The 14,239-nt window shown below is 42.8% G+C and overlaps 1 pseudogene; it reads left to right on the top strand.

Moving 5' to 3' along the window:
* Positions 1–4,335: 4,335 nt before the first annotated feature.
* Positions 4,336–14,239, top strand: part of LOC149328213 (uncharacterized) — a 132,812-nt pseudogene continuing 122,908 nt past the window's right edge.

Genomic DNA, 14,239 nt, shown 5'->3' with positions numbered 1-14,239 from the left:
ATTGTGTACAGCTGCAACGGAAAAAGATTAGCACAAGTGACTCATGACCGGAGCGGAAAAATTGCGAGACGCGGCGCTACTGTAGCCGTATGCACAGATAGCGAGAGTGCCTGGCACATTCCACTTTCCAAAGTGGGGGTGGCCGACAGAAAGCAGCCCATCCGAAAGCAGGCACTGCCACACATTACTTTTGACAGTGCATCCCGAGCACATTTTTAAAGGAAAACGGTGATAAAGATAAGGTTGCTCGCCACGCCAGCGCAAAAAAAAAATTAAAACGAGAATATGTGCTTAGCCACCTTAGCACATGGTTTGGCTGATAAGACACCTACAGGCATTCGTTTAAGATGTTGCATTTCTGATGGGCGAATATCTAGGTGGGCTGCTTTCTGCCGGCCACCCCCGCTTTAGGAAATGGAATGTTCCTGGCACTCTCGCTATCGGTGTACTCGGCCACAATAGCGCCGCGTGTCGCTATTTTTTCGCTCCGGTCATGATTCACTTGTGTCATTCTTTTTCCGTTGCAGCTGTACTTGTGGTTCGTAGTCCGTGTTGTGGCCGTTCGTATACCAAATATTTTGCTCGAACAAAACTCGTACTCTGCTGTCCACCTAGGTTTTAGAAGGTAGACAAAAATGTCGGGGAATGTAGAAATGCTTGAAAAAAGTTGATTGGTATCTGCCGTGTAGTAGGGTATGTGTATTGTACTTTACGCAACGGCGTTCAGCACGCGACGTTCGCAACAACATGTTGACTCCGCTCGTAATTTCATTCCCTTGCCGCTTTCGCACCTTTTCACTGTTTACAGAGTTACAATATAAGGAGACTGAGAACGACCGTACTTGCGAATTTTTCAGGTGATGCCACCCGTCGGCAACACCTGGTGTGTGCCGTGGTGCCGCAACAGGAGCACCTTGAGCAGGAGGCCAGGAACCATCTTCTTCCGCATCCCACGGGACATCAGGTCTGTCGTGGTTTTCAGCTTGTCATTTGCCATAGTTTAATATACAGATCATCGTCTATTTCCACAGCGATGTAAATGCGAATGTGTTTATAGGCATAAAATAAATGACCGTGACGTTGTTTGACAGATATGAGTAGCAGTGAATATTTTCACATGGCAGCAAATTCATCATGTGATAACTGGCATACTAAGGCGGCTTACTTTGTACGGTGCAACGTCCCAAAATGACTCAGGCTATCAGAGACATGTATAACAATGAAGCTTTTTATATAATGAAAGTGTTGTGCACTGTGGATAGAAATAATTTTGCAAGTGTTAGATTTTTGTTTTGAGATGAATACTAGGTAAGCTGCAGCACCTATGCACCAGTTTGAAAACCTTTGCGACGGCGCTTTTCTACAATCGGGTAATGTACCATTTTCCCAAATGTCTCATGGTCTGTTATGAAGAACACTTGCGGCAACTTGTTTGGATGCTAGTGAAGCACTTGATGCTTATACATTCAACAATGACGCCAACGCGGTGGCTCAGTGGTTGTGGTGCTCGGCTACTGACCCGAAACACGTGGGTTCAATCCCGGTCATGGCGGCAACATTTCAATGGAGACGAAATTCTACAGGAACGTGTACTGTGCGATGTCAATGAAGTTAAGAACCCAAGGTGGTTTAAATTACCCGGAGACCTCCACTACGGCATCCCTCATAGCCTCAGTTGTTTTGGGACGTTAACCCCCATAAAAAGCAAAGCAGAGTTTCAGCAATGAAGTAATGGAGTGCCTTAAACACGTACGCAGGTTGACAGCATGGGTGTCATACAGTGGAAGAAGTGACCTGGTGTACACTGACCACTTCACAGCAAAGGACTTTATGGATCCCGGGCACACGCGACTCACTAAATTGGCTGTGCCTTCTGTGTGTCCAGGTATGCAAGGCAAGCTGGTCACAGCATATATATTTATGAAGTAAATATTGTAGCAGGTAATCAAGAATTAAGCTGACGTGCTATACAGCAGATAATGTATACGTGCCTAGTTCGTATCTTTCCTTATGCTGCAGTTCACTTCAGTTGGCTTGAAAGTTTTTGTTTTGCTTCGTGGTCAATAATTTCACTCTACTGCTCAGCCTTTCCACCCTGTTTTTCAAGCAAGAGGCTCTGCATTCACAGATGTGCGCTCATATGACTGCCGTACTCATTCTGAACATTGATTAGTTGCCGTGGTGGCTCAGGGCTGGTGGTGCCTGGCTGGTGATCTCAAAGGAGCGGGCTCGATCCCATTCAGATTTCGATGCAGGCAAAATGCTTGAGGCCCTGCGTACTGTGTGATGTCAGCACGAATGAATGCACACCGGCAGTCCAAATTTCCGGAGTCATTCACCAGGATGTCTCTCGTAGCTTGATCCGCTTTGAGACAAAGCAGTACAAATGAGACATTTGCTCATGTTTTCTGCCATTGCCTGCAGTGCCGCATCTGCTCATGGACCATGGCCATACCGCAACAGACGTGGCAGATCATGGTTGTTCTCTTCCCCCAAGCAGCAGCCGCTTTCCTGACTTGGCTGAAAGCGGTGCAAGCCCTCAAGAAAGCAGCTGCGTTTGTTAGTGCTTGTTCCTTTAAAGCTGCTTAGTAGCATTTTCAGTAGCAGTGTTCAGTAGCATATGCAACATATTCTTCGGATAGTGTACACTGTATCATTTTTGCCCATTGTAAGAACAGACAGTTTAAAATTAGTTAGGGAAGCGTTGATTTTGTGTGACTTTTGAGTTGAATGTTTATCGTGTCTTCTTGCATCATACGGATCGTCTGTCTGTTCACCGTTTTTGCGCTGATGGTAAAGTTTCCAAGTTATGGTTTAAGTGCTGGTACAGCTCACTCGATAGATCTGTGAACTGTTGTAAACATAAACATAGTTCCTCACTTTTGTACTTGCACATGCTCCTTAATGTTTCGTATATGCAGTTCGAGTAAATTTTTATAGTATATTTGTTATGTATAAAATTTATATTTGAGGTGGCCTGGGTAAAGTTTGGTTGTCGACATCGTGTTTCCCATGCTGGAATTAGGCTAGACGGCTATTTCGTAGTTTCGACAAGTCATCAATATTCTGTACTAATATGGTTGACCTGTCACTATGTAGAGTTTGACCTTGCCTAGGCTGTAGGTAATTGGTATGCGCCGGACAAAGTCCCGTGACCGACAAGCTGGTTGGCACGCTGAGTACAGCTATCACTCAGTGAAACTGCAATATGGAGGACACTAACTGCAATTGACAAGAGATGACAGGAAATGCCTTAAAAGAGGCATTGCAAACAAGAACAGAGAGGAATGTGTGCTTGCCTCAGCACCACTCTTACTACCTGAATTGCATGTGCCAATGCAAATTTGTGTATTCCATGACGTTGTGTTCGGCTCTTGTGTTCCCTTTAGACCTCAGAGACATAACTTTCCACTGTAGAAAATCTTAAATTTCATGCGTTAAGAGCAAACAAGCCGCAGTATTCTGCAGAAAACGTCAAAATGCGCTTCAGTGCCCCTCATGTAATAATGAGAACTATTTCATTTTTTCCCCACCTATTCACGGTAGGCAAACTAACCTTTGCCATTATGCTCCTAAGCTGGTAAGAGAGACCATGTTTTCAATGAGCTTGCGACTTGGTGCGCAAGTGCAAGGAAGGTGGCTGTGTACATAAAAAAAGTTTATACCCATAGTACCTTTTGCTCAGAAAGAGAAGACGCAGGCAGAATTTAGTGCAGCAAAGAACAGCAAAGCACTGGGTGTCTGGAAACAGTAGCGACTGCTGCTGGTGCTGTGTGGGGAGCTGCATGAGTTAAAGTGTCGGTGGTTTGCCCTCACTGTTTTGGTACATGCGTCTCAAGCAATGCCCTTTTTTGTTCAATTAATTTAAATATCTTCTCAACCGTCAAGCTCCCATCATTGTATTCATCCAGATAAGGTAAAAGTCACTTGTCTGACGTGTTCCTACTGACGTCGGTAACAGCATCATCCAAAAAGAAAAGGCAGCTCTTTACACAAATGTGCGGCAAATGCTTAAGTGGACGTCTTTTTGTGCATTCACAGGAAACTGGGGGTGTTAACCATAGCATTGAATGCATAATGTGGCACTCGAAGCGTTTACTTCACATGCAGGAATCTTACTCTGGGACAAGTTATATTCGGGACAGTCGTGTACATGGGTTGTATGAATGAATCGCGCAGAGTGCATTATGCTCATAGAAAAATAACCGTAATGCAATACGTCGCACTTACTGCAAGCAATGTTTACTGTGACGGAACCATTAAAAAGCATTGTGCCAAGACTGGCTTTATTGCTACCCCTTTTCTTGTATTATAGTTCCTGGCAGCGATCCTGCAATGGGCTCGGCATACACAAATTGTCTGCAGTATTCCAAGTCCAGGGCCACAGCAACTGTAAGGAGGCTGCAGGCGAAGGTGAAGAGCTGCCGCAAGACCATCGCAAGGTTGCGCACAACACAACACAGCTTGCCGCCAACTATTTCGAGGGCACTAGGTGTCATCCGGCCATTTGTCACTGACGAAGTGTTCAAACTTCTCACTGCACACGTGCGTTAAAAGCCAAGGGGCAAAGGCAAACGATATCCTTTGTGGCTAAAGAAGTTTGCGTTGCACCTAAACTTTCGTGGACCACGGGCGTATAGATTTTTAGCACCCATTTTCACCTTGCCAACCCAACATTCGCTAAGACGATGGTTAGGTAACGTCAACATGAAACCAGGTGTGATTCCTGGGGTCATTGAGTCGCTTTCAGCGACAAGTCAGACTTGGGATAAAAGGGATCAAGCATGCACTTTGATCTTCGATGAAATAGTACAGAAAAAAAACTTGTGCTACGATTCCAGTCAGGATGTTATTCATGGCTTTGTAGATGATGGTAATCTGCGGACATCGACCACTGCAGACACGGCTTTGGTTGTTCTGGTGGATGGAATCTCCAAGAGGTGAGTTCAGCCAATAGCATTTACAATTGTCAACACCAGCAGCCATTATGCGTAAATTGCTCATGTCCCTTATTTATAAACTTAAAGAAATAGCCAAACTGACAGTGAAAGCACTTGTTTGCGACCAAGGGGCGTCAAACATCAGCTTGTGTTATCAGCTGGGCGTGTCTGTTGACAGGCCTTTCTTTGAAAGAAGGGGTGAGCGGATATATTTTACTTTTGACGTGCCCCATCTTATTAAACCTACTCGTAATATTGTGCAAGCTCACAAGTTGCTAATTGGGGAAGAGGTTGTGGACTGGGCTTACATTGAGCGCCTCTGCAATTTGTCCCACGAGTTGCGCTTGCGTTTAGCCCCAAAGCTGATTGAGCGGCACATTTTTCAAAAATCGTTTTCTAATATGAGAGTAAGCAGAGCAGCACAAGTACTGAGCGCCTTGGTACTGCCTACCATCTGTGTGCGACTTCACATTAACACAATTTCAGAAAAAACATACACCACATGAACAGATATTACAAGAATATTTAGCACTCAAAGAAAAATACGGAGAATACGAAGCATTTTATACCGATGGATCAAAATCGGCGCACTACATAGGAAGTGCTGTAGTTCAGAATAATTGGGAAAAAATAGTACGGCTACCTGAGTGTGCATCCATTTTCACCGCCGAGTGTTACGCAGTCTTACTGGCATTAGAAAAAATAATAAATGAGAACATTCAGAGCAGTATCATTTACACTGATTCTCTGAGCATACTAACCTCACTTCACCATAGAAATGCAGTGACACCACTAATCGGGGATATCATACATAACATAACGAGCGCCACAATACAGGGACAAGACATAAAATTTTGCTGGGTTCCCAGCCACATTGGAATCGCTGGCAATGAGAAAGCAGATGAATGTGCTGGAAAAGCTCGCAACAAAGAAATAAAGAAAGTGAGCATTCCCTACAAAGATGGCATGAAGTTAGTACAGTTTAAGCTCAGAGATAAATGGCAGTCTGAATGGAATATTGAAGGTAATAATAAGCTCCACTTACTAAACCATTTATAGAAGAATGGAAGTCATGCTCCCACCAAGAACGTTTCATCGAAGTTATTTTATGCCGCCTCCGTATTGGACACACACATCTCACACACAACTTCCTACTTACAAAAGAAGACCAACCTCTTTGTGAAAAGTGCGGAGATCATCTAACAATAAACCACATATTATTCTCATGTACAGAACTTGAATCACTAAGGAAAAAACATTTTACTACCTTTTACAAAAACACATTCCTTTTCATCCAGCATTTATTTTAGGCGAAGATGCACTTGTCAGTATACCCTGTGTTTTTAGCTTTTTAAGGGAAGCCAGTATTCTTCACCAACTCTAATTTACTCACCCTGTTCTTCACTGCATACAGTTATACACCTCAGCCACTTTCTCAATCATGAGAAGGAAGCTGAGGTCTTTTTCTGAGTGGTTGGGAGCCTCGAAATCCTTGCCGAGCCAAGGATGTCTGCAGAGGTAACCCAACCTTTAAAAGTTTCTCTATCAGACATTTTTAAAATTCTTGTCTTTTATCAGCTAGTTAGTAAGATAACTTTTACGCCCTTTACACCAACGTTTTTATCCACTTTGTTTTCAAACTCTGCTCAAGCATATTTTTTCCATACCTTGTTCTTGGCGCATGATAGCCTTAGCTGCTTATGCGCCAATAAACCCAACACAGCACAACACAAGTACTGAGTGCTTCAGTGAGTGTGGCCATTATGGCTTTAATATATGCAGGGGAGCTGCCCGCAGCAGCAATGGCTACAGCGCAGTTTTGAAAAAGAATGGATAAACTGTTTGATGCACTGAACAGCTTAACTCCTAAAACAATAGCGCAAAGATATCGCTATGCGATTAAAAGAGGTGATGACGAACTTGTTCACTGCCTTCCAGATCAACTTCACTGGATTAAAACGTGGAAGTTTGCTGTCAAGCGTCAGCCACAATCATAGGCTGGCAGATAACTATCCAGGCTGTTTTGCTTCTTTGGAGTGATCTTTCTCAAAATCATAATTTTTTGTACCTCCTCACCCTTCGGCTGCAGCAGGATTCGCTGGAGAATATGTTTGGGCACATTAGGCAGAAGCAAGGCTGCAACATGAATCCGAATATTTTTCAGTTTATCTCTGGTTTAAAGCATATTTGCATTCAGAAACTGTTTAATCTTTCTAAACAAGGTAATGCTGAGGAGGATAGATGTGAACTTCTACTGGAATGTTCACCATTCTCTGTTAGCAGGGCATCTCTAGTTGATAATGTTGGGCAGGCTCCTGCCGACGACTTTCCGTCCTTGCAAGATGTTTCAGAGCTAGCCGCGGATAAGCACTCTCATGGTATTGAGGATTCTGTTGTCTATTACATGGCAGGCTTCTTGGTAAAATATTTTGTTGGTAAATATGCAAAGAATTGCATTTGCCCTCAGTTGTTGAAAGATGAAGACAATACATTGAGTGGTTCTCATCAATATTTTACGATGCTGAAAGCATATCATGTACCAGGCAAAGTGTTTAGAAATTTAACTGTACCATCGCAAAGGGCATGCACATTTGTGCAAGCACTTGAGACCCACTTTGCTTTGGTTGAGGATACTGCACATCTAGAAAGGGTTTGTGATGTTTTGCTGCGACATCTCCAATGCAATGGGGATTTTGATTTTTGTTCTCTTGAGTGCCGGCAGAAGTTTGTGAAAATGTATTGTAGAATTCGTTTATGCTGGCATATGAGATTTGTGAGCAGAAATTTAGACAAAGTTCGCTTTCAGTCATCAGTTTCTGGTGTACAACTTGATAAATTTAAAAGTTAATGTTGCGTTGAAGCATACGGTGAACTTGGAACCAACGTGCCTCAACATAATCTTTCAGAGAAGTGCACAGGATGGAAGGTCAGCCCACAGGACTTGAAGCGTGGAGGGGACTGGATTTAAGTGCACAAGCAATGTGCAAGCCTCTGCAGGATTGCTCTATGTGCCGCCTAATTTATCGAGTGCATTCCATCTGTTCCATTATGCTTTTACACATAAGCGCTTTTTGTAGTGGCCCTCATTGCTCTGCAGGTTGAAGAAATGAGCATAGGGTTGTCGTTTCACAACTCCTACTGCTTCCTGCTTTGCACTGAGTACCACTGCCCGCTTGGGGCGCTGCAGTCAAATGGGCCTCTGGGCATTATGGGAGTGTCCGCTCTTTACCAATATCTTTCTCTATGGGTAAGTAGTGTATGTACAACTGCATCTGGGGTCGTGCGTAATTGTTTTTGTGTAGGTTAAGTTAACACACTCGTAACGAGGGGCCAGAGGGGCTTATTGGCTTTAGCTCGTAACCATAGTAACGGCGGGTCCATTTAGGGCTAGTGACGAGGATATACGGTAGCACTGGCGTTACGCCGTCGTTCTTTGTTGCGAGTCTGTGCTGGTAGTGGCGGTTGTGTGTGTGGCAGCTCTGGCAGCCGGAGCACCCTGAGGTGCGTCGTACGGGACGTGGCTACGCGAACTGCCCTTTAGCTGCTCCAAGGCACATCTGAGTTCCCGGTAATTGTTTTTGTGCAGGTTGGCTTCGTGTGACGAAAAGGCGGGAAGTTTCTGTCACCCCCCGTTTGATGCAGTAAGTTTTACTGCTCTTTGTTATACCCAGAGCCACATCGAAGTGCCACGGTTTGCGTCGTCTTGCAAAATTAATGAATCGATAGCTGCTTAATTGCTCTGTCGTATGGTCAATTGCAGCAATTGGTACTCAGACATCGAGCAACGAGTTTTATATCAGGATATTTTCTCCAGTGAAGGTGCTGTTTTGAGTGAATGCCTTTAATTGTAATCTGTATCGCGTACGCGAAGCCTGCCACATTACCTTCCTTGCTTTTGTCGTGATTACTCGAAAAGGCGCGAAATATTAGCGGCTGAAATATCCACCGGTCCGTAATTCACGCAGAGGATTAAGTAGCCCGCCGTTTGATGCTGTATTCTCTTTTACCTCAATTGAAGTGTGATTTGCCACATATATTTTCGATCGGTGTGTTGCGAGAACGAAGTGCCGCCTAACTGCTGCAAGGTACAACTTAGACATCAAATAAAATTATAAGATCATTTTCTGCAGAGACGGATGTTTGGTGGACACTTTAATTGTGCCCGCCAAACGTCGAGTGCAGATGCGGAAGGAACCACCGTTTTGTAACCCTTGAAATAAGATGTCTAACACTTTCTTTTTTTTTATCCTGGAAATCTCATTTGATTATTCTTTCTACAGCCGTGGAAAGTCGCGCAGGTTGCGTCGACCCGTTGCAAGGGCCAAGCACCACCTAACTGCAACAAGGTACATATCTGTAATCAGTCGATTCATTGCAGTTTATTTCTTCCCCGTTGTGTGTGCCCTTATTTTGCCCTGTTTTACATATGTCATACTGCTTTGCTTTCTTATGTTACTCAGTAAATGTAGCAAATGTGGGCTGCGATGTGGGCTGCGAAAGCAGCCACTCTTTCTATGTAGGCCTCTGGCTGACGCTAGAATGTATCGTTTTGCTTTTAGTTTTGGTAATTTGTAATTGAATGCTCAGCATTGCTGTGTGGCTGTTTTTGAATGTACAGACATGAAGCAGACATTCTTGGTATGCTCATTAAATTTCATGTGGTCTTTGGCAGCTGCCACGACTGCTGTGCACAACTGCAGTGAATTCGTAGTTGAGACTGCCCTCACGGATTGGCTTCGCCATGCTCCTGCGAGGCATGGAAATGCATTTGGAAACGTATTTCACTCAGTTTTCCTATGCTTCAAAATTTTCATTGCGTATTATCATTTTGTTGCAAAAGTTGTGCTATATTTTTGCATGGGCTGAAGTAGTGCAACTATTTCACATGGCGCGTGATATTTTCTGATAGAACTTTGGAAACATTTTAGTGCCTAGGCAAGGGAGCATTCAGCTGTTCTAACAAAAAGTGAAAATGAGCAGAGCATGTAGTTTGCATGCATGGGGCATACGCCAATCTTGTTTTATTGTGCTGATTTTATAGCAGTGAAGATTCCACTTGGAAGATCTCGATAGTGTCCCATGAGTTTTGTACTAGTGCAACTGTGATAACCAATTTTTATTGTCAGAACTTGGAGTCTCTTACCTAAGACTACAAACCTTTCCTCAACATGTAGAGAATCCGCCTTTTTACACTATAGTTAACGAGCTCGTTCGGCTGAAAACTCGGCAAACCCCTCCATCACTCTGGAAAAAATCTCAGAAATTTCAAATGAAGTTAGGGTAGGGTCCAAATGTAGGTACAATTAGCGAGGAGGTTGCTCTTGGGGGTATTTCGTAAAATAGAGGTAATTCGTTAACTTCGTGTATGGCAGCTCAAACCCAGGCCCTTTGTGTGCTAGGTGGGCATGGAACACAAAGGCAATGAAGTGCTGTCGGTTGAGCGCGTTACAGGAGCGACTAGCTAGCGGATGCGTTGTTTGATTATAGAGATTGTTCATCGATAATTTTAATGAATGGTGTGATTCAACATTGAAAATTGATAAATTCAGAAAGTGTCAATTTTTCACAGATGGCCATCAGGGAGAGAGTATGCTGTTATGATGTGTGAAGTTTCCATCAGGTGTGCTTGCAGCTCGGGGTACTGCGGAGCGATGACATATCACATGAGGTATAAACAGTTAGTACTACTGGTCACTGGGGGAGCACTTGTGATGGCGCTCTTAGTGTCTACTGGTGTGGACGCTATTTTCTCTACTGTTAAGATGAAGCTTAGCCATCACCCTAATTTTTCACATACCTCTTACTCTTGTACCTGAAAATTTAAGCTGCAGGAAGATTGTGTTTAGGTGCAAGCATATGATTGCCTACATGTGTTGCGACGGTCCAGAAGGCAAGCCATTCAGCTTATTAGATGATTGCAGTGTCTGTCCCAACTGAAATAGAGTTGCATTTGAGCGGGCAAATTTAAAACAAAAAAAAGGTTTTATGTCATGACAGTTGATTTTGAAGCACAACTTTTGTGTAGTCTACTGCAGTGTTTTATGAGTTGGAGTGCCTACGTGACAGATAACCATGTGGAAAATTTGTTTATTCACTTCAGCCAAACTGCCATTACAAAATAGCTGGCTTGTAAACTGATGCGAGATATTTTGCCTGTTTTATTTTATAGTTAAGTCTAGAGTTAAGGCATAAAATGAACAAGGGGCAAGCTGGAGGAGAGGATAGCTGTTTGTGTCTGCTAGATCAGATTAAGGCTCCTTTTGAATTGGCTTGTTCGTTTTATGCTGTCGAGAATCTAATCTTCCCCACCTTCTTTCTACTGTAGTGCCACATAGATCTAAAGATTGTTTTTTGTTTGTGATGTCTGGTGAATGGACATTCTGAAAAATTGGAAACCAGTGGTGGTGTGTTCTCATTTTTTACTATTAATTTGGCAATCGGAAACTGTAAAAGGAAGCAGGACAGAAAGATCACAAGAGGAAACAGGCTCCATTGTTCATTTCTAAAAGCGTAAAACTTAGCGTTGACGCTGTATTGTAGATAGTCCAAGCATGCCCATGGACCCTGTTCATTTGTAATCAGTATAGGATGCACACAGCTAGTTTCAGGAAACTAAATTTTCAGCATGCTAGAAGTTTAAGGTATTTTATTTATTTTGGGCACAGCGCTGAAGTTTCTTTGTCGCTTTTGCTGCCCAGCGGAGTGGCCTATGCACAGCTGAACAGTGAACCTACTAACTTCAAGCCAGAACAAGAGCTGCAAGGCCTCGTCGCTTTTGTTGCCCATTGGAGTGGCCCATGTATAGCTGTACTGTGAAGACCTGCTGAAGCAAGAGCTGCCAAGGGGTCTTTACGGGACTGCATATTTTTAAAAGTTATAAATGCGTGAAAAAACAAACTGGAAACAGTATGCAAGCAAAAGCTTGTAGACAAACTAGAAACAAGAATTGTCACAAAAACATCTAGCATCACAATTCAAATCACAGTGAATGGGCTGGCATGGACTGAGAACAAAATGTTATTGAATAAGCTGGTAATTGAATATCCACCAACACAGCTAAAGTTGCTTATGGAGTGTTATGCTAGAGTTTTTTATGACAACTCCTGTTGCTAGTCTTTACAAGCTCCTGCTTGCATATTCATTTCTGCTTTCTTTTGTTCAACGCAGCATTTATTTCTTATGGTAGAGAGCAAAGCAATATGCCATATGGTCCTCATTCATTGTGCCATCAAAAGTAAACGGAAGGCAATATTCAGGAAAAAATTTAATCATTGGCCCCCAGTTCATGCATCCTTGAATACATATGCGCAGCCCAATTGTGATTGTGCGAATTCCACTGTAACCAAACAAGCATGGACCATTATGCTTTAGATTTAAAGAAAAAAATTTTTTTGACAAAGTCGCCTCTCATTTACTTTTGACGGCGAGTGTACAGTGGTTCTGTTATGTACACCTCACAGCTAACGTGAATACCATTTCATGTCATCTTTTCTTTTTTTTAAAATGTGCTTTTTTACTGCAATTTCTATCTGCCTTAAGTTGTCACTGTTTCACTCACTTAAGAAGTTTTAGTCCTTTCTGTACAGTGCTGCGCCTTGTCTGCAAATAACAGTAACAGCTATTATGTTTCTTTGGATTTCTTTTGGCATTTGTCTTAAGTGATTGTTTTGTACTTACAGTAAACAGTGAATTTGTTACTTTTCACACATTTGTTTTCTATTCATTTGGGAGGAAAGCTAGCCAGTCCGCATCTATTTGAATTTTTGTGCTTCTTTTCGTTCCTGCTCTTATCATTTCACATCGATGTTGTGATATACATTACTTCCTTTTCTATTCATTTTGAAAGAAGTATCTACTAACCAAGCTTCTGTTGTTTGAACATTCATGCTGTATTTTTAGGACAGCAATTTGTTTTTTTTGGTCTACAGGCTAATGTGTGCATATTCATTTTAGTTTCATTTTTTGTTTTATTATTATGACTTGTTTTTAATCGGCAGCCGACCTAAGTACTCATCGTTCTGTTCAGTCTTTTGCAGTGGCTGTATGCATATTTCACAGTGAACTCAAGTAGCACCCTGCTTGCGTTTTGTATTCTTTTTGAGTATGCCTTTTTTATTACAGTGCTATGTGTCTGAATTGTGACAGCAAGAGTAGCCACTGTTAGCATGTTTTAGTAGTGTTTTGCTGAGACCTGTGCTCTATATACTCACCTACCAAGCACAATAGGCACAGTTATTGACCTGACTGACTTAAGTGACCATTTTGGTGTTTAGTTCTTCTGTAGTGTAGTAGCTGTATTTCGTATGCTCATTTTATAAACACTAAAGACAATCCATTTCCATTTGGGTTTTCTTCGAGTGTTTTGCTGCTTACTGTTAAAATGTGTTATATGCTGTTGTAAGACATTTTTGCAAACAATGAAGATATTGATGCCAATTTAACGCAGCTGCGAAGATTCTGGAAAGCTTGATGTACAATGAACATCTTTTGTAAGTTTTTTCTTGACCTTAGCTAGACTAGAGGATTGAGATCCTAATTATTACACATCATTCAAATCTTATAGTTTACTTTTACTACAGCGATTATCAGTCAACCTATATGCTATCTGTATTAGCTAGCCTAAATACAGTTTATACACAGGCTTCAGGTAGATACCAGGTGCTATACACCTTTCCAAAAAGGGCTCCCTGGGCGCTGCCATAATGTTCCCTGGACTGCAGTGGGCACTTCGCGCTAGCAGGGTGGAAGCGACGGGGGAACCGGCTTCCAGCAATCCAGAGAGGTGTTTCGCCGCTTCCACCATGCTAGCGCGAGGTAACCATTGCAGTCTAGGGAACAATATGGCAGCGCACAGGGAGCCCTTTTTGGAAAGCTCTATTTACTGCCAATGAGGCATCTGTTGCAATGCATAGGAAGCACTATAGGTGTCTTACTGCCCTATGTGCACATCCATAATATGCGACAAATGTCCAGCCGTAACATCTGTAAAACATACTATTTTAGAGGTACGGATACATTTCTGATAATCCTGTGGATATCCCCTCAATGTTATGCAGACATATTTGGAGATCTATCGGACATACACAATGTCCAGCAAGTGCTGTATTTGATACGTCAAAAGGCTGTATGTGGTTATCTGGGTTCCCTCATGGAGGCTGTAGCCATGGGGAGACGGTTCGCTTTCAACAATTTCCCTTTCTCTCTTCTTTTTCGACTTTGGATGCTGCCCATTTGGTGAGCGCACAGGCCCTTGTAGGCCATCCACTTACGATTTCAAAGCTGCCTTTTTACTTCTCTGT

This window comes from Amblyomma mixtum, chromosome 9 (genome assembly GCF_055824585.1).
Source record: "Amblyomma mixtum isolate Tamu chromosome 9, ASM5582458v1, whole genome shotgun sequence".
NCBI classification, from domain to species: domain Eukaryota; kingdom Metazoa; phylum Arthropoda; class Arachnida; order Ixodida; family Ixodidae; genus Amblyomma; species Amblyomma mixtum.
This window is presented reverse-complemented; position numbering and strand designations above follow the sequence as displayed.